This window comes from Toxorhynchites rutilus, chromosome 3, assembly GCF_029784135.1.
Source record: "Toxorhynchites rutilus septentrionalis strain SRP chromosome 3, ASM2978413v1, whole genome shotgun sequence".
NCBI lineage: Eukaryota > Metazoa > Arthropoda > Insecta > Diptera > Culicidae > Toxorhynchites > Toxorhynchites rutilus.
This window is the reverse complement of record NC_073746.1, coordinates 93,739,180-93,762,233: the sequence shown is the minus strand read 5'-3', so window position 1 is coordinate 93,762,233 and position 23,054 is coordinate 93,739,180.

The window sequence follows — 23,054 nt, the reverse complement described above, 5'->3', positions numbered from 1 at the left end:
TTTATTTCTCTCGAAAGAATAAAGTGAGTGATAGACGTTGGTCAAAGATTGTAGTGAAAGAAGAAGAAAATTCCGACAATGAATCGCTTGTTCCGGATTGATTGAACAATAAAGACATGCTGTCGAGCATATACAGCAAAGTGGAAAGCATGTTGAAGGAAAATGATTCCTGCACGGAGTCGGTTGGAGAAGCTCATTTGTTTGTGCCATCGTTGTCTGCTGAGAAGTTTGATTCACGATCGATGTTTACGTTGAACTGCAAGTGCTCTAATCCTTAAAGAGCCATTAACTGAACAAACCTATCCTTACATCAGAACCACCGAGCCGTCGGGGCCCAGCGCGAGACAAAAAGACAAAAAAATTATTTTAGCTGGTGCTGGTGAAAAAACAAAGAGAGTGATTTGTGATTTGTGAGTGCTGATAAATGAGACGCATGACAGAATCAGCGAATCGATATTGAAAGCAGCAAAACAGGTGCGCGAGGGCATGACGCTAAAACACACCACTGGGTAGCCTCAACGGTCAGCAAGGCATTCCCATTTAAAGAGGCGTTCCCGCAATACAGTGATTCCGTTGGTACTTGCAATCGTACTGGTACCACCTGCAGCAGTAGCGTTACTTCACCACAGCATCGCTAAGTGTTACCCCCTCGTCAACATAGAAGGAAATCAACTAAGTCAGACAGGAAGCAGCCATCACATGCAGAGGTGCCGGATGGAAAAGCAAGGCGGGTGAGCTCCTGAAATCATTATATATATAAGCAGTTCTTAATAAAAAAAAAAAAAAAAAAAAAAAAAACGAAATAAATACATAGATAGTTGTTGCCCAATGTGTTTTGAGACCAGCATGGGTCTTTTTAGCTCTAAAACTGTAGCAAATACAGGAGACCCTCAGGTCCAAATATTGAACCACTTAGAAAATCATGGTCAAATGCACGAATACCAAGGAACAATCCTTTGTATTCTTCTAGGCGTAATTATCATAACAACGCTCATGAAACTTTTTAAAGCCTACAAAACATGGGTAACAGCTCAAGCTGTGGAGGCGGCACGTAAAATGCAAGCGGCGTCCGACCTAGTATAAAACCAGATGGATCAAACTACAGCTAAGTTACATAAAAACGTCCAAAAACTACAAACAATCAACAAGACGATCCAACAAGAAATAGTAAAAAATCTTAGAAAAACTACATTGAGGGCTAAACTACAAGAAGCAGAGCAATTATATGCCGAAGTAAAACGAATTTTAAAACTAAATATAAATACTATTAAGGGATCGGACTGCACCCACTACATATCAACAGCTAAAGAAGCTATCCAAAATATTAGAGAAACTATAACTAGTAATAAACAGTATAAAAGACGTAGCCTAAAAGAGATTGGACTAGCGGTTTTATTTACAGTAGGATTGAACAAAATAAAATCAAAAATGGCAAACCTTCCAGAAACTATTAAACTCACTTCCTCCATAGTCCCTCAATTTGACGGAACAATCGACAAACTAAAATCATTTTTGGACGCACTGAACCTAGTAAAAACACTAGAAACAAATGACAATAAAACGACTATCATAACAGTTATTTTAACAAAACTCGAAGGAAGAGCTAGAAATGCCTTCCCCGACACACCATCTTCTTTGGAAGAAATCATTCAAACCCTTAAATCGACAATTAAATCCACACCCCCCGCTCAAATAATAGCAAAAATGACCGGTCTGAGACAAAATGGTAATATAGAAAATTTTTGCCAAGATCTCGAAATACTGGTCAACAAATTAGAAAATGCGTACATCGGAATTGAAGTTCCAACACAGGTTGCTAAATCATTGGCAACAAAGGAAGGAATAAAAAGCCTAGCTAACGGACTGAAAAACGAAAAAACCTCTCTAATCATCAGAGCGGGTACTTTCAACTCATTTTCAGATGCAACAACAAAAGCACTGGAAGAAAATTCCACAAGTTCGAACGTTAACATTCTCTCCTATTCGCAAATTAACAGAAACACAAATCGATACAATAACAATTTCAACCACCCTGCTAACAGGGGCAATTATCAGCGTTATCCATTTAATTCTACCAACAGAGGTAGAAACCAACACAGCTTTAATAATCAACAACGCAGAAACGCACAATTTTTCAACAACTCAACTTTTCCTCAAAGAAATAATAACAACCAGGGCCGACAGAACCAAGTTCGAGGTCAATTTACAAATAATAACACGCAGCGATATCACAACAACCAACACAATGCTAATTTTAACCGTCCGGTACAATACATCCGATTGACGGGAAACGAAGAAATTCCGACGGACGACCTCCAGTCCGAGCCGGTTATGTCATTGGAGGGAAACCAACAGTTAGGAAACCGATGTTAAACATTTACAAATGTGACGTAACTTGTTCAATGTTCGTCATCCTAAAAATGCAAATGACTAAAAGACCATGCACATTAATAATCGACACAGGTGCGGACATCTCTATAATCAAAGAAGACCCAATTAACGGAAAGCAAATAATAGACACCAACAATAAATGCATTATTAACGGAGTTACAGAAGGAAAAATAGAAACAATTGCAAGCACATGCACAAACATTATATTCAATGACATAGAAATTCCACATCAATTCCAAATCGTCAGCAATAAATTTCCAATAAAAGCTGATGGCATCTTAGGTAGAGACTTTCTAACCAAATTTGAATGTAACCTATGTCTGAAAACATGGCTAATGACATTCTTTTATGATAATACGCAGATAGAGATACCAATTCAAGATAACTGGGATAATAATTACGTTATCCCACCAAGATGTCAGTTAATAAAACAATTTTTCTTACCGAACATAGAAGAGGATACCGTCATAATAGCACAATAAATTAAACCAGGCCTATTCTGCGCAAACTCAATAATCTCTAAAAATTCATCATATATTAATCTCATAAACACTAATACAAGTGAAACAACAATACCAACAGATTTCAAACCACTAGCAATACCTTTAAGCGAATACTCCATTAATCAACTTAACACAACAATAAATCAGGATTCTCCGAATAGAATTACCCAACTACTCAAAGAATTAAAACTGGAAAACACACCAGACAATGCGAAAACTAAACTTATCAAACTTTGTACAACTTATAACGACATTTTCGCTTTGGAAAAAGATACATTAACAACAAACAATTTCTACAAGCAAAAAATATGTTTAGAAGACAAAACTCCAGTATATATAAAAAATTACAGAACACCTGAAGCCCAAACAACAGAAATAAATAAACAAATTAATCACATGCTCGATAATAAAATAATTCAACATTCCATCTCACCATATAACTCACCAATATTACTGGTTCCCAAAAAATCTAACAACCAAGATAAGAAATGGCGATTGGTGGTTGATTTCCGCCAACTAAACAAAAAAATTACACCAGATAAATTTCCACTTCCAAGAATAGACGAAATCCTTGATAATTTAGGTAGAGCAAAATACTTTTCCACATTAGATTTAATGTCAGGTTTTCACCAAATAGAACTTGACGACAAATCAAAAAAATACACAGCATTTTCAACGTCTAACGGCCACTACGAATTCACTAGGTTACCTTTCGGCCTTAATATATCCCCAAACAGTTTCCAGAGAATGATGTCCATAGCTCTCAGCGGACTACCTCCCCAATGTGCATTTCTTTATATTGACGACATAATCGTTGTTGGATGTTCTGTAACTCATCACCTCAACAATTTAGAAAATGTATTTCAACAACTACAAAAGTATAACCTAAAATTAAATCCCCAAAAGTGCTTATTTTTTAGACCCGACGTGACATACCTAGGACACAATATTTCAGCTGTCGGCATACAGCCCGACCAAACAAAATTTTCAGCAATATTAAATTACCCCACACCTTCGACTCCCGATGAAGTCAGGCGTTTTGTAGCCTTCTGTAATTATTATCGAAGGTTTATACCGAATTTCGCAGAAATAGCACACCCATTGAACAAACTGCTAAGAAAAAACGTAAAATTTGACTGGACCCCCGAATGTCAAATAGCATTTAATAAATTAAAGAATGAACTCATTTCACCAACGTTACTTCAATTTCCTGATTTTACACGAGAATTCAAACTAATAACTGACGCCTCGCAAGTGGCATGTGGCGCAGTATTAACCCAAGAACAAGACGGAATAGAACTTCCAATAGCCTATGCGAGCAAAGCCTTCACGAAAGGTGAGGCAAATAAATCAACGATTGAACAGGAATTGACTGCAATTCACTGGGCAATAACGTATTTTAGACCCTATCTTTATGGTAGAAAATTCACTGTGAAGACAGATCATAGACCTTTAGTTTACCTATTTTCTATGAAAGACCCCTCATCAAAACTCACTAGAATGAGGCTGGATCTAGAGGAATTTAATTTCGACGTAGAATACTTACAAGGAAAACTAAATGTAACGGCTGATGCCCTATCAAGAATAAAAATTGACTCTGAAACACTGAAAACAGTGATGGCCATGCAAACTAGAGCCATGACTAGGAAAACACAAAGAATTGAAAATAACCCCGAAAAAGCGAATTTCACTGCACTCGACAACACCGAGTCTGATCAACTTAAAGTGTACGAGGCAGTCGAACCTAGAGAATGGGAGAGTCTACCCAAACTTCAATGCGGACGCGCATTTGAAAGTAATGAAATCACTTGTGAAAATGAAACTGAAATAATAAAATGCGCAATAACAAACAAAACAGGATATAGAGAAAAAATGTCGACATACACTGAAATTGCAAGCAATGACGAAAAATCCCTAGGAAACTTATTACAAAAAATTGAAAATATGACCAAGAAACTGAGAATAAGCGTGATAGCTCTAGCGTTATCGAGCGCAATATTCCAATTATGCAGCGTTCAACTCTTCAAGAAGACTTGTAACGACTCACTAAAAGACTTGCAAATAGTGCTCTACACACCCAAGCGTGTGATAGAAAGCAGTGAAGAAAAACTAAGTATCCTAAAAAATTTTCACAACACACCAATAGGCGGACACGTTGGTGCCAGCCGACTATACAAAAAACTCAGTAGACTCTATTCGTGGACAAAAATGAAACAAGAAATTTATGATTACGTCAGAAATTGCATACAGTGCAAACAGAACAAATACTTAACGACATCTAACGAAAATTATATACAAACCAAAACCCCTCAAAAACCCTTCGACCATATATCCATGGACACGATTGGCCCCTTCAATAAATCAAATTCCGGAAACAGATACGCCCTAACTATCCAATGTAACCTTTCCAAATATGTAATAATAAAACCAACCTCCGACAAACAAGCATCTACAATAGCAAGAGCTTTCGTCGAAAACTGCATCCTTGTTTACGGCACTCCTTCTGTTATCCAAACAGATCAAGGAACCGAATACAAGAATGAATTATTCGTGAACATATCTAGACTATTACAGATAAAACAAAATTTTTCGACACCCTATCACCCCCAATCCATAGGAGGGCTAGAAAGGAATCACCGTTGTCTGAATGAATACGTAAGACAATTTGTCAACCCTACACAAAGTGATTGGGATGACTGACTGCCTTACTACACATTCTGTTACAACACGACTCCTCACACAGACTTTTCCTACACACCTTTCGAACTCGTTTTTGGCAGAAACGCCATACTACCCTTCAATATCCAAAATCCTACACATATAGAACCAATATACAATCTCGAAGACTACCACAAAGAGCTACAGTTCAAACTAAAAGTTACAGCAAAGACTACTAAAGAGTTAATTGATAAAATAAAAAAGAAGCGTACAGATAAACAAAGTGAACTTGCCAAACCAATACAAATAAAAATAGGAGATTCAGTCCTGTTAACGAATGAGAACAGAAGAAAACTAGATAAAATATACCTTGGACCATTCCAAATAATATCAATTGAGCATCCCAATGTCACAATTGTAGACATTAAAACTAAAAACAAACAGACTATACATAAAAATCGCATAATAAAATGCAACTAATGAGCAACCCATCTCCATTAGGGGGAAGGGAATGCATAACTAAATTAAATTCCCAGACGATCACGAGTTTATAATATTACCTATTCAAATACCTATGTTGTATTGTATACTACAACAGTTTACCAAGTTAGTAATTAGTTAGTTAATTAACTCGAATACAAAAAAAAATGTACATATTCCAAATATTAAACAAACATGTTTATACATACAAAAACCAGAATAATTGTAAGGTCAGACGAATTCTAGGCGAAATTTACTGAACACGAATGATTCCATTAGATTACATCATTCTCAAAAAGAGGGAAGGTGTAACAGGATCACTGGACCACCTACAACCCGATACACATGCCCTTATGGCAACAAAATTCTAGCAAGTGCGTCACGCTGTGCAACCAAAATAAACATGCGAACCATGTCGTAAATTCAGGCCAAGGTTCCGATGGTTATTTATTGCATAATATGACGCGCTGACCATTAACTTCCTTTGTTTACTTTTGCACTTCTTCGCTAGCTTCGCTAGCGTGAATTTAATGACAAACACATGCTTGCGCAAATGCGCAAACGTTTCCTATTTATGCTTTCGATTCCGGTTGACATCTTTTCGGACACATGTGTTATGTGTTTTACTACAATTCGCCTGACCACGCATAATAATAGAATTTAGGTTGTAGCTAGTTGTAAGAAATAAACGAATTGAATAAAAGGGAGTCTGACCCAGTTGGGCGGACTCAGTATGAACGCGTACGTGAAAGTCTTTTCATATAACCGAAAGAAACTACTGGGTGTCCACATGGCGATCCTGCGACCTGCGACAAGGTTTTGAAATTCGAAAAACAAAAACATTGCCTTGTTATAGCTCATGAACCAAAATATTATTCAAATGATCAAGTCCAAATACAAGCAAAAGCTTGGCATCCAGGAGCCGAGGAGAGTTCGATGAGATGGTTAAGCGAATCAACATTAGGGATGCTATGTTTTGGGTGGCTGAGGCTTGGGACGACGTACCGACTGATTCCATTGTAATGTCAAGGAAAATGTTGATATCCCGTTATCGGCTGTAAAAAAACGCATGAACGCATGAACGGTGATTTTATGGTTTTCGGAAGACTCAAACTTTGGCGTCTTTACGACAATAGTAAGTAAAGTCTGTATGAGCTAAAATGTTGTATAGTGTATTTTTTCGAGGTAATCGATATTTTTCAGGAAGTCCCATTCGTAAATTTGAGATGACCATTCTCACTGGCACTCTAATGTACATCGTTACTCTTGAATTTATTTTTGAACCAAAATAAATAATAATTTGCGAAAAAGAAAAAAAAATTAAATTAAATCTATTCTGCGATAATATCGTAACATATGAAGATGCTAAATAGACATCTTTTGAGAATTCAATAAATCAAAGGACTATCCAAGCGGATTCAAAGATTTATCACTTATTTTGTATTCTTTGCAACAATCTCAACACTCCTACCCCAACTATTCCTTTTTCTTACTACATCCATGATTATTCGAAAGATCATATGATGCACTGTGGATAACCGAATTGAAACATACTAAACAGACACTGCTCATCCTAACTACATCCATGTTTCATTAAATTATCATATTAGGTATGTTTAAATATTAAATCGATGTATTCATTTGAATTTGGAATTCCCTAAATTTTTAAATTTACTAAAAAAAAATATCTAGCTTCGTACAAATTTGTTCAAATAACCATATTTATAAAGTATATTAACAAATTATTGAAAATTTTCGATAAAAAAAATCAAAACCAAAATACTCCGGGTGATCGAGTCTAAAATTTCGGATAATCAAGGCTCCGGATAATCGAGTCCGACCTGTACTTACTCGTTCTTAATAAATATTAAAATTATTTCAATATATCCCCAAAAAATCATAATTGTAACCTTTTCTGTTATTAAGTTCTTAACAGAAGAAAATCTGTTCAATATTCCTTGCAGAAAACGTGATACTCTATTAATATGTGTTCTTCGCTTTCACTCAGTTTTTAAAGTCATTTAATTCATCCTATTTAAAACAAAATTATTGATTGTCGGTTTGGGAGACCATTTGCGCGAGTATATTAGGGTTACAAACAGGTTAAAAAAGTTTTGTTGGGAGAAGTAATGGATACAATCTGGAACGTAACGTTTTTTGATGATGTGAAAAGTTCTTTCGGATTTACATTAGAACTTCATTTCTTTTCTGAAGAAACATTCCGCAAAAACTGAGATATGTATATTCGGAAGTTTACTGTATCGTATTTATTTTTCATCGATTGGTGAAACGCTATACTCCATGCGAAAACTGGTAAATATTGACCATCCGAATAACATAAAAATTCTTGCTATCAATTTCATATCACATCTGTGTGTATATTCGCATGCACCAGACTTTTTTATTCGATGTTTTCTTCTCTACGTTAGGCGTGCGGTCCTGATTTTTTTGTCGTTAAAAGTTACTTGCTGGCGGTTTTCCAATGTCCTTTATGCTGCCATTCTTCGAAAGCAAACTACTGTACCACAAGCATTTACAAAACATAACATCTTTTATCGCATATACAATTAACCCACATTAATCAAAAATATGTATTACACCTGATAAATTTTAAGAATAAGTAGGGGACATTAAAAAACAACTGATCGATTAAAAATCGCCGCTTTGTTTCCTGCTTATGAATATTTGTACGGTATGCATCACAATATACAGACATTTGCTGCATTGGCCCTTAAAACGCTTGCTGTCGGTATAATAATTGTTCAAATGAGTGCAATCACGGGAAAATTATCGCTTGGCGATCCTTCTCTGTCTCATCCGCACACAAATCCGATCGATGGAGAGTGAATCATTGGTCGACAGAGCTGCTGTTCTTTCTACTTACGAGACAGAATGAACTTGTCTACCACATGTTTGGATTCGCTCACTCACTGAGTGGTATCGTATGATGCGAGACCAGCACATTGATTGAAGAAGCTGTTTTCACATGCTGAAAAAAGTTGGATGCTTTCGTCGATTCTCTCGTCATCATATGTTAAGCCCGGCCGACCAGACACACATCAACACCGGAGCCGAATATCCACGGTGCCAAAGGGATAAAAAAGATGTGATCCACTATGAGCTGCTGAAACCTGGTCAAACGATCGATAAAACTCTTTTGAAAGTAGCTTTTTCAAACGGAAGCTGAAGTTGCCAAAGAGAGAGGCCTCCAAAATGGCTGAAAGTTCGCAATCTTGTACCAAGAAAACAAAGAGGAGGCGGAGTTTGAAAAATTTTAAGACATAAGTTGTACCGGATCTTAACGCGAAGCAAATTGGGGGAGTGAAGAAACGACCAAGGAATCTCTATGATATTTACTGAGAAAATACGGTTGTTATGAATAATGCAAAGTCGCCCCTAGACTATAATTTTATACCTCATTCGTTTGGCAGAGAAACCCAGGGACTACTAAATAATAAAGAGGTCGGAGTTTCGGTTTTGTAGCTTCTGGAACAGATAATCAGAAAATTTGTCCTTCAGAAAAAGTTTTTTGTTTTTCTGGGCTAGCATTGAAGTATTTCTCGGCTGCAATGGCAGCTAGCCAAATCTAGCCAAAACCATTCAGACAGAATTCTAACGTATGAATTAAAAAAAAACAACTGGTTTTAGCATTTTTATGGGGTTGCCCTGATACCTGAATTCACCTATGCATCGCCGATATCATCGCCATCATACGCTTTATGCTTTGTTCGTAGTGCCGGCTCCACCCTGGAGCGAAGAAGCTGGACATCCTGAGGCATTTCAGGTCCGCCGGATATGGCCTAATCCAGCATTATCAACATTCTCTCCATTCTAGAGAAAGGTGAGAGCGTCGAACGGAAGGCTGGTTCCGGCCGCGACGCCGAGCTCCTAATGGACAACAAGATCTACTTGACGCTGAACGACAACGAATGACAGGGGACGGGGTACTTTACGTCTCCCACCAAGGAGGTGAGCGATGATGTCGAATATATCTCCCACACTAAGTTCCCGAAGAAGGTCCTTCTGTAACTGAAGATCAGTGAGAACGGAATATTCAAACCGCTATTCTTTTCTTTTGGACTTGCGGTGAACGGGAAGTACGAAAGTACGAAATGCCTGCCGGAAGTTGCTGTCTTCATCAAGAATCACGCGAAGGAGCTTTTGAAGTAAGCTTTTGGCCGGTTCTCACTCCGGCCCATTATGCCAAGAGGGGAGATGGACCGGCTGAAGATGAACGTTGTACTTCAGTTCTTTACGGTCTTCAGACCGTCAACTCTCCTAACGTCCCCTAGTTGCGACTGATAGTAATTTTTTGGATGAAACTCAAACGGAGTATCTATTCCATTATTTTCGTGGCCAAAACGGAGATGCAGCTGATTGTTACGGCCTCGAAAGAGCAGAGCGGATTGGCCCGACATTTCATCGGCCACGACTTAGGTTCCGTAGGAAACATCAGTCCATGGCAACTTGCCGTAAGACCGTCCGGCAGGGCGTCGACGCGTTTTTTGTAGAAGGCCTTATAAACATAGGATTTAGGGAAAGTTTGTTCTATTGAATTATTTTTTGTGGTTTTTTCGCCGCTATAAGAAATTAGTCTCTTTTTTTTCAATGTATACGTTATTTATAACAAAAACCTTGATTTCTGTCCACAGCTGCAAATCCTTTGTGCGATCATAAGTTGGAGATCCTTTTCCAACCAATTTGGACTTGTTGGGGACAAATTATCGAAAGCTGGTGATCCTTCTAACGCATCGGATCGACGTGGATGATCAAAATTTATTTTCTACTTCCGCCCTTCATCCTACGCTTTTTTTTTTAATAAAATGAATCGTAATTGAGCTTTCACAACAGAAAGAGGAAAGTACATTCCTAAAAACTGTGCTAACGCGAATCATCTAATTTCGCTTTGAGTCAGAAGGGAACCCTTCAGGCAAACCTGGCATGTGAAATATGCCTCACTTGCCGCGACCAGCGGAAATTTATAGAATCATTTGTTCAGGAGGAACATCGGATGACTACACAACACACACATACACATACTCCTATCCACGTGTGCACACGACGTTCACACGTTCGCCGGTCTGCAGCAACCCACCCCAAGTGTAACGTATTGCCGGGAAGATAAAGTACAGCATAAATTTACATTTAATTAGAAAATTAGCCAAAAATATGCGACTCACGGTAATCGTATGAATGCCATTGCACAATTTTAAGCAATGCAACTCTCGGCGCGTTCCATTTCAACGGAGAGTTTGCCGCATCAAGGTAATTTCTGAATGAACAACAACTATGCAGTGCGAAGAATGTGCCACCCTCACACCTCACAGGGCTTATGTGCCACCCAGCGAAGCCCAAGTTGTTCAAACACAATACTATAACTAAGAGTACACACTCCATCGTCGGCTGATCCTAGACAAGACAAATAAAGGAACGAGTTTGCGCGAATCCTGTGTGCAAACTAATGAAGGTAATGTAAATGCTGGTGTATGAAATTTTGGTGGGAAAAAATGTAATTGAATTTAATTTAATTTTTGTCGCTTTGTTTCGTTGTTGGCCGTCGTATTTCCATTCACTTATTTGCGGAATCAACCGAGCGTCTCCATCGAGACGGCCAGCTGCTTTCCAATCTGCGAGGACTGTTGATCTCTTTGTTATACAAAAAGCACTTCGGGTAGTGGCCCGTGTTTATCCGTGCCATTTCCGGTAAAAACTTAGTTATGGCTGCAGCTTTTGCATCATTTTCATTTCCCACTTCCAATTGCACAGTGCTGATCTCGGCTCTCGGAACTTGGAGCGGCGGAGAAGACGCATTCTCACCAGCCCCAATGACTGCTGCCCGCCGAGTCTAAGGTATAAAAATAAAATATAATTTCAAATTATAATAATTATACTTTATAGAGTTTATCTTTTTAATAAACAAAACAATCTTTTGCCCTCGCTCGGAACCAGCCGCTGCGGAAGGTCCTAGGCACAATGCATCCCGTATTCGTGCGGAGAACTCTGCAAGCTGCATTTGTGCTCTATTAGTTGGTGGAAAAGATTTTTTTTACAACGCAAATTGATATTTATAGAAACAACAATACTGTAATTTTCGGAATAGTATTCGTTTAGATTATGAAACATGGAGTGGGGAAAAGAATCCATAACCATCCAGCACTAACATTGCGGTAGCATTAAAAGCGATTAAAACTAGCGGAACCACTTCCATTCCTTTCTCAGTTATGCGCGATTTCTTCAGACGCGACTAATGGAATGACCCGGTGGATTAGCGCAATCCTCGGAATGAGATCAATCCCGCTTGATGCACCTTGCCGTAATTACCCACATCTTATTAATTAATCATGTTCGTGCAGTCGGTTAGCTGGACTTGGATTATGGGGTTTTCCACCCGTTACGAAGCTCTTTTCCACCCCACCCATAGCGCGTTGCCGTTTCCGGTGGCTGAGGAGAAATAAGTTTCTCATTTAGTTTATCTATAATTCATGCATTTTTATGATAATAAAGAAAATTATGAAAAAAGTTTACGCTCCCCGCTTCTCAAAGTGAGCGCTTGGGGACGTGAATTGAGAACTGTCCACCGCGTGGCGCGTTGTCGGATTTGTATTTTTTTCCTTCTCGTTGCCAAAGTTGATTACAAGTGCCGGTGGCGTGGGGGGTGCGGCCAACTCGGGCATTTGTGCAGGGTGAAAGTGAGGGAAAATCTAGTATAATATTTTTGGATTATTATAAACCATTCGCTTTGGCGAATAAAATTTGTAGAGAAACGACTCAATGGACTCGTAACATTCTGACGGTGGACGATGGGTCGAACGGCGGGGGACGCCGTGGCATGGGCTAATTATTTGCGAAAGGACATCACCGGGGAAGGCGTTAAGCTATGCTTTGTGAGATAAGAGGAGACATTTTCGATAAAGATTAGCAAGAGTGTTTGTATTATAATTTTTGTCATGTAATACCATACCATACCTTTATTTAAAACGATAATTTGAAGACAAAAAATAGTGGTTTTCGGAAAAATCGTGCTCATGTTAAGAAACACTCAAAAAACGTTGTATTCAAATAATGGCTGCTAAAACATAAGGATGGAAATACTGTGTGGTGTGCGTCTCGTACTGACAGCTTAAATAGAAGAATAAGAATAAGAATAAGAATAAGAATAAGAATAAGAATAAGAATAAGAATAAGAATAAGAATAAGAATAAGAATAAGAATAAGAATAAGAATAAGAATAAGAATAAGAATAAGAATAAGAATAAGAATAAGAATAAGAATAAGAATAAGAATAAGAATAAGAATAAGAATAAGAATAAGAATAAGAATAAGAATAAGAATAAGAATAAGAATAAGAATAAGAATAAGAATAAGAATAAGAATAAGAATAAGAATAAGAATAAGAATAAGAATAAGAATAAGAATAAGAATAAGAATAAGAATAAGAATAAGAATAAGAATAAGAATAAGAATAAGAATAAGAATAAGAATAAGAATAAGAATAAGAATAAGAATAAGAATAAGAATAAGAATAAGAATAAGAATAAGAATAAGAATAAGAATAAGAATAAGAATAAGAATAAGAATAAGAATAAGAATAAGAATAAGAATAAGAATAAGAATAAGAATAAGAATAAGAATAAGAATAAGAATAAGAATAAGAATAAGAATAAGAATAAGAATAAGAATAAGAATAAGAATAAGAATAAGAATAAGAATAAGAATAAGAATAAGAATAAGAATAAGAATAAGAATAAGAATAAGAATAAGAATAAGAATAAGAATAAGAATAAGAATAAGAATAAGAATAAGAATAAGAATAAGAATAAGAATAAGAATAAGAATAAGAATAAGAATAAGAATAAGAATAAGAATAAGAATAAGAATAAGAATAAGAATAAGAATAAGAATAAGAATAAGAATAAGAATAAGAATAAGAATAAGAATAAGAATAAGAATAAGAATAAGAATAAGAATAAGAATAAGAATAAGAATAAGAATAAGAATAAGAATAAGAATAAGAATAAGAATAAGAATAAGAATAAGAATAAGAATAAGAATAAGAATAAGAATAAGAATAAGAATAAGAATAAGAATAAGAATAAGAATAAGAATAAGAATAAGAATAAGAATAAGAATAAGAATAAGAATAAGAATAAGAATAAGAATAAGAATAAGAATAAGAATAAGAATAAGAATAAGAATAAGAATAAGAATAAGAATAAGAATAAGAATAAGAATAAGAATAAGAATAAGAATAAGAATAAGAATAAGAATAAGAATAAGAATAAGAATAAGAATAAGAATAAGAATAAGAATAAGAATAAGAATAAGAATAAGAATAAGAATAAGAATAAGAATAAGAATAAGAATAAGAATAAGAATAAGAATAAGAATAAGAATAAGAATAAGAATAAGAATAAGAATAAGAATAAGAATAAGAATAAGAATAAGAATAAGAATAAGAATAAGAATAAGAATAAGAATAAGAATAAGAATAAGAATAAGAATAAGAATAAGAATAAGAATAAGAATAAGAATAAGAATAAGAATAAGAATAAGAATAAGAATAAGAATAAGAATAAGAATAAGAATAAGAATAAGAATAAGAATAAGAATAAGAATAAGAATAAGAATAAGAATAAGAATAAGAATAAGAATAAGAATAAGAATAAGAATAAGAATAAGAATAAGAATAAGAATAAGAATAAGAATAAGAATAAGAATAAGAATAAGAATAAGAATAAGAATAAGAATAAGAATAAGAATAAGAATAAGAATAAGAATAAGAATAAGAATAAGAATAAGAATAAGAATAAGAATAAGAATAAGAATAAGAATAAGAATAAGAATAAGAATAAGAATAAGAATAAGAATAAGAATAAGAATAAGAATAAGAATAAGAATAAGAATAAGAATAAGAATAAGAATAAGAATAAGAATAAGAATAAGAATAAGAATAAGAATAAGAATAAGAATAAGAATAAGAATAAGAATAAGAATAAGAATAAGAATAAGAATAAGAATAAGAATAAGAATAAGAATAAGAATAAGAATAAGAATAAGAATAAGAATAAGAATAAGAATAAGAATAAGAATAAGAATAAGAATAAGAATAAGAATAAGAATAAGAATAAGAATAAGAATAAGAATAAGAATAAGAATAAGAATAAGAATAAGAATAAGAATAAGAATAAGAATAAGAATAAGAATAAGAATAAGAATAAGAATAAGAATAAGAATAAGAATAAGAATAAGAATAAGAATAAGAATAAGAATAAGAATAAGAATAAGAATAAGAATAAGAATAAGAATAAGAATAAGAATAAGAATAAGAATAAGAATAAGAATAAGAATAAGAATAAGAATAAGAATAAGAATAAGAATAAGAATAAGAATAAGAATAAGAATAAGAATAAGAATAAGAATAAGAATAAGAATAAGAATAAGAATAAGAATAAGAATAAGAATAAGAATAAGAATAAGAATAAGAATAAGAATAAGAATAAGAATAAGAATAAGAATAAGAATAAGAATAAGAATAAGAATAAGAATAAGAATAAGAATAAGAATAAGAATAAGAATAAGAATAAGAATAAGAATAAGAATAAGAATAAGAATAAGAATAAGAATAAGAATAAGAATAAGAATAAGAATAAGAATAAGAATAAGAATAAGAATAAGAATAAGAATAAGAATAAGAATAAGAATAAGAATAAGAATAAGAATAAGAATAAGAATAAGAATAAGAATAAGAATAAGAATAAGAATAAGAATAAGAATAAGAATAAGAATAAGAATAAGAATAAGAATAAGAATAAGAATAAGAATAAGAATAAGAATAAGAATAAGAATAAGAATAAGAATAAGAATAAGAATAAGAATAAGAATAAGAATAAGAATAAGAATAAGAATAAGAATAAGAATAAGAATAAGAATAAGAATAAGAATAAGAATAAGAATAAGAATAAGAATAAGAATAAGAATAAGAATAAGAATAAGAATAAGAATAAGAATAAGAATAAGAATAAGAATAAGAATAAGAATAAGAATAAGAATAAGAATAAGAATAAGAATAAGAATAAGAATAAGAATAAGAATAAGAATAAGAATAAGAATAAGAATAAGAATAAGAATAAGAATAAGAATAAGAATAAGAATAAGAATAAGAATAAGAATAAGAATAAGAATAAGAATAAGAATAAGAATAAGAATAAGAATAAGAATAAGAATAAGAATAAGAATAAGAATAAGAATAAGAATAAGAATAAGAATAAGAATAAGAATAAGAATAAGAATAAGAATAAGAATAAGAATAAGAATAAGAATAAGAATAAGAATAAGAATAAGAATAAGAATAAGAATAAGAATAAGAATAAGAATAAGAATAAGAATAAGAATAAGAATAAGAATAAGAATAAGAATAAGAATAAGAATAAGAATAAGAATAAGAATAAGAATAAGAATAAGAATAAGAATAAGAATAAGAATAAGAATAAGAATAAGAATAAGAATAAGAATAAGAATAAGAATAAGAATAAGAATAAGAATAAGAATAAGAATAAGAATAAGAATAAGAATAAGAATAAGAATAAGAATAAGAATAAGAATAAGAATAAGAATAAGAATAAGAATAAGAATAAGAATAAGAATAAGAATAAGAATAAGAATAAGAATAAGAATAAGAATAAGAATAAGAATAAGAATAAGAATAAGAATAAGAATAAGAATAAGAATAAGAATAAGAATAAGAATAAGAATAAGAATAAGAATAAGAATAAGAATAAGAATAAGAATAAGAATAAGAATAAGAATAAGAATAAGAATAAGAATAAGAATAAGAATAAGAATAAGAATAAGAATTAAAAAAATTCCAAAATATCCAAAATATATATTTTTATTAAGGCTCATATGGCGTCAACCTGACGGCGCCGGGAGATCAATATATCGTCAATGTTTGCCTTATTACTATGTTAGTAATATGTAACCGATTACTCGCGGTTGGCTCGAGGTTAGTATTACAAGTGTTTTCGTAATTGTGATGTTGCTGTCTCCAATGCTCTGTACGTGTGCCCGACACGGGATACTCCCTATTGGGATGCAGCTGACCATTAATCAGCAACGCCCCCTAGTCTGTACCCCATATCTAGCGTGGTGCGTCTTCTCGACTCGAGGAATCCAGGATAGAATGGTCACTAGCCGGCCCAATCATCAGTTCGTGTAGAGTTGTCATGAGCGGTACAACCTTTGGCTCTTGTTGAATGTTCCGTGGACTGCACAACCTTTGGCCCGTGTATCTGTAAAGAGTGTGTGTATGTATTGCCGCGACTAAGTAAAAGTTTATAGATCGGATAGGAGGGACATGAAACAGGGACACAACGAAGGAAACATCATTAAACGTTGTCATCGGCGTTTCCGAGGAACAGGTATAGATGAAGCAGAAGATCAGGTATCACGGCTACCTAAGATATCCCGGACGGGGATATCCGATTGTCTGCCTTTTGCTCTCAGTGCTCTAGAGAGCTGAGAGCAATGAGAGGGAACCCATGCTAAGGTAATCTTGAATAATTTTTCGACCAAAACACTCAATAGATGTCTTATTCTTGTTAGGAAATAAGATGAGCGTTTATCAACTTTCATTGAGCGGATTGCCTCTATTGAGCTGAGACTGTCTGGAAAAAAAAGGTCGATGGGCAGTGTTTCAATGATCCCTAGAGCATAGTATATCGCAACCATTTCACGAAAAAAAAAGGAACAAGGATCTTTGAGTTTTAAAGAGGCACTGGATTTTTCATTGAAGATACCGAAGCCAGTGGACCCGTTTATGCATGAACCGTCAGTAAAGAACATTTTATCAGATCTAACTTTCCCATATTCTGCCGAAAATATCGGCGGAATAGAATCGGAGCGTAGATGATCTGGGTTTCCATGGGCCCAGATCTCCGATTCTATTCCGCCGATATAACAGTGTTGAAGAGGAAGACGGGCCAAAAAGCTAGGGATAGCAGCGTAAAAAATAAAAATTTTATTTGACCACCCATCCCTGAACATCTGAGCTAGCTGTTCGTTCATCTAGTGTGACACTTGCTGACAACTACATGACGTGTTCAGTTGTTGTAGAGAAGTATGAATCATTCTCCTTGTGTAGTCCGTATGATTCTGCTTCTTCAAGACGCGTGGAGGTGGTCGATATGTAGTGAATGAGAGACAAAAAAGAATTCAGGTCGGACTCGATTATATACAGACTCGATTATTTGTGATTCGATTATATACAATTTTGGACTCGATTATATACAGTTTGGAAAATTTTTTTTTATGTTTCAAAATTTTTTTATTAAAATCCACTAATTTTGTTGTTCCATTACTTTATCCTGTAATGAATCTTCTCATCTTTCAAATGAAAATATCAGAATCGTCTTCCGTAGCGTACTTTTCAATGTAGAGCCAGTTTGAGGAAACAGAGTCCGAAACAAAAAAAAGTTCTAGAACTCTGGCATTGTTGAAATTCGAACATATGCGTAGGAGATTTTTTTTCATCAAATATGATCGTCTATCACCTCCTGAGATAATCTGGGTAAATTTATTTTTTCTGACTTTAAGGGGATGAATCAAAAATAAAATTCCTCTTCTATTTTCAAAAATCGAAAAATACATGCAAAAAAAAAAATATTTTTTTTACTCGATTATATACAGGATTTTATTATATACAGTGAAAAGAAACCAAAACTGTATATAGTCGAGTCCGCGCTGTATAGACTTTCACGCCGAGAGCAATTATGACGTTTCGCACCAGTTTTTTTTAATTATCTAATGTAGAAAATAAAAAATACAATTTTCGTCGTTCAAAAATGATTGCTTTTTTATTGAGCTTGATACATAATAGTGGTATTGGTGTATGTTTGTGATTTTGTAACCGCGAATTCATTTTAACGAGTCGGAGACGAAGCTCGACTTGGTTATTTGCTTATTTGGTTATTTTTGTTGTAACCAGAGATGTCAACCTTCCTTATTTTTCAGGATTTCCCAGCCTTTTTGGCACGTTCCCTGATAACCTGACGAACACTCAATTTTGCCTGATTTTTCAGAAATGATCCTGATTTTTCCTGATTTGTGTACTTCTTACTTTATCAGAAGAAAAGCTATCCGTAATTAATATACTAGGATTTCCGTCAAAGTTGCCCTGGCTGGAAATGAGAATCTACATAATAGCTCTCCAGTTCGCACGTGTATAATACATACATTAAGGGCCTTATTCCCGAATACACTACACGTGAAAACAATGTGTAGTGAGTACAACCTTATTCCGGAATACACGCCACTGTAAACATTTGGTAGAATTCATTATCAATACACCGAGTTCATCCACCGATGTTATTCTGATTTACACTTCACACTCTCTTTTGTGTAAACAGTCATACACTCTCCCGAAAAGTTGGTATATATGACGAGCTTTTTGGTAAATATTACCAATATTTAATAAATTTTGCAATACGAATTCTTCGTACATATTACACGATATGATGTCAAATCGGCCAGTATAACCCAGTATAAGCAGTCGGTTCAACGTTCGTTTAACATATACAACATGTTATATTAACACTACCTTTATGCATATATTGTTATGAATTTATTGAGCTTTTGTATGCATCTTTATTCATTTATTGAACTATCTGAACTATTTAAAATATTTATTGAACTATCTAAATTATCTATTGAACTATCTAAACTATTGACATCTGATCCTGTTCGATTGGGTCTGATCCATGGCTACAAATTAGGAAAAAATACACAGTTATTACTATGAATAGCTACGACAGACTACTCCATTCTCACCATTTCCCTCTCCCAGGACCAGCTTGTAATTATTTCTCAGCCAAACACATTCGGGAGATATCATGAAACTGACAAAACCCAGATGGCATTAAGCGAAGCTTTATGCCCCGTTGCAACATTGACTTGACGCGCAGGATACGGAACCTGCGTCGTGACGAATCCGGAAAACGTCTAATTGATTGAACCACCGATCACAATCGTCTGCAAAACGTTTATGAAGTTGTCCTTGACCGAATCAAACAGGTAGAACTAGGACTCGACAGGGCTCGTTTTTGTGTATCGAAGTACCCAGATTCCTTACTATTGAAGTTCTCCCGCAGCAGACGAGCACAAATCATTGCTATCCAATATGTATAAATATCAATTAAAGAACATAAATTGAATTGATTTTCACGAATATTACTTACCTATCCCGAATCTGAGTTAATACGACCTTCTTCTGTGATGAAATCAATATCGGAAAGTAGTGCCTGGCAACTCAATTAACAACTCGGTAATTAGGCTAATAATTTTATTTTCTTCGCGGTTGCCAGTAATGACAATCGTAAAAGTTACTAACACCGCGAAGTAAAATGAATCAATCGTTGGTAGGGATGTGTATTGCATCTGACATTCATTTTACAAACGATTGGTAATATTTACAAAAAATATGTACATTCTACTGTTTGAATTACAAAAGATTTGGAAGCTTTTTTTTAGTAATCCATTTTCTGGGTGTATCGACACAACTCGAGGATAAACAAAACAAAATACAACTGACGTTTCTATTATGGTGGGTATAAACTAGTGATATATTCATGTGAAAAAATAGGATGAGATTTATAGAAATCGCATCAACCGTTTAAACTAACGCGAACTTATATACTGAATATATTCATATTTTCGGTGAATTTATTCACCTAAAGTAGAACTGCATCCAACTTTAGTGATTTCTCACCAAAGAGGAATTCACCAGCGTTTACATATGCTTGAATTTATTCTATTCATAGTGGTAATATATACCTCGAAGAAGTGTATCATATATATTCTCACCCGTTTACATCTATTTTCGTGTGAATAAATCCATCTATAGCTATAGATCTCCCAAATGTAAACGCCCCATTAGAAACGACATCGGAAATGAACACAAGGTCATTTTGGTATCCACTCCACATTCTACACGAAGTTCATTTTTACACATCACGATCGGTGGAAACACAAAAAAGTGAAGTGAGATGTAAGCGTAGTGGAAACGTAAGTGTAAGTGGACACGGGAATAAGGCCCTAAATCAAACTCTCTTGATACAGAGCTGTACCTAACTTTTTTATCATACATATTGCCAGTTGCAAATCGACTGAGAAAACTTCTCCAGGATTATATTCTCTACGGACAAATGTTTCGAGGTATTTCAAAACAGAGCTGAATAATTTCATGAATTTCATGGATATCTGACGAATTCAAGAAAATAAAACGAGATTATATTTGAGAAATAACATTACCTTGTATGGTGCATGTGTACGAGTAGTAACAGAGTTATTGATGCAGGAATACGTTTCAAAGTGTAGAGTTACTCTTCTTGAATCCAAAGTCAATACAATACGATGTTATATAACATTTGCTCGGTAGTTTCAAAGTAGAATAAATTTCAATTGTTAAACTATATTAAATACATATATAAACGAATCAAATTACATCAAAATTAGAGAACATTTGACAATTCATCCCCTGTTTATATGTTTTCCTCATTTGAAGAGTGAAGATTCTCCCTACAGCTTGGACGATGGATTCACAAAAATTCTGAATATTGATTCCTCTGAACTCGAGATGCTGTTATTTTTTTGGGAACTAACATAAACGTTCAAGATATCCGGCAAAACAAACACTGGCTTTCCCATTTCTGCGAGAATTCATGGTTTATTCTTTAACATTCCTCAGTATAGATAGAACGACTTTTTTTCTCGTGTTGCCACTGATGACGACCAAATCGAGACACTGATTAAGAATATTTCGCGGCACACGATAAATTCATAAAAAGGTTCATTGGTTAAGTCTCGTTGGATTGGGAAGCAAATATGTATTATGAACTTATACCAAGCAATGAGTCGTTCAACTTTCTGGACAGCATAAATTATGCTTTGATTAGTTATCAACGATAAATTTATATAACGCTTTTATTTTTCCTAAAAATCTTTTTTCCTTTTAAATCTTTTCTTTCCGGACAACTCAATATGAGCTATCCTGATTTCTTCCTGATTTTTATTTCCATTCTTCCTGATTTTTGAAAATTTTAGTTGGCAACTCTGGTTGTAGCTGTGCAGGGCTCGGCATAGTCACATTCAAACGAGTACAGTCAGGGGACTATGAAGAAATTCCCCTTCGTTTTCAATTGAAAATGACTTTTGGCTTCTTCCAGCAGTTTCTCCGCCAACATGACTTAGTCAGTTTAGACGTTTAGTCGCTATCTCCCTCTACGACTCGACTATATCATTTCATTCTTCCCCGTCAAATGGATTTCATTCCGTATTGAAGTGACTCCCCCAAAATTAATTCGTTTCTCTCTTTCATGTATCACGTATACATGTATCGATGTTTGAGTTCAACGTGGTTTGACATATATTTCAAGTGAGCTAGATTTTTTTTTTGTAAACGAAAATTACTCACACGTATAAAATAATGTGCAGTGTTGTGTTCAGAACCGCTGACAAATTTGTGAATTTTGTTGATATGAACCGGTTTTTCTGTAGGTTTTTTTTTTCACAAAATTCAACTCGGAAACAAAGTGAACTAAAATTTTGTTTCGAATTCCTCCCAAACTGCACGTTCTTTTCACGCAATTTACTAATACTAGCGCGAAGACTTTTATAGCATACCTGATAACTGTCTTAGTTCGTTAGTTTGAGTTCACGGCAGGTAGACAATAAACTGTCCATTAATGATGTAACTACTTTTTATCATCAGAAATCAAGTTTTCGGTTCACTTTATATGGACATAAAAATAAGATTGTATACGCGGGTAACAAGATTCACGTCAGAGGGAGAAGAAGTGCGGATTGAAGTCAGTAGAATGAAGAGGCATATTTGTATTCATTAGTCACGTCAATTAGAATTAGTATTGACTAGGATGGATCATCAGTCATCTTCGCTCGTCAATTCGTTTTCTAGTCAATTCAAATTATGTTGACGGCGGATGCCAAAGTAGTCCTAGTTGAAGCGAAGCT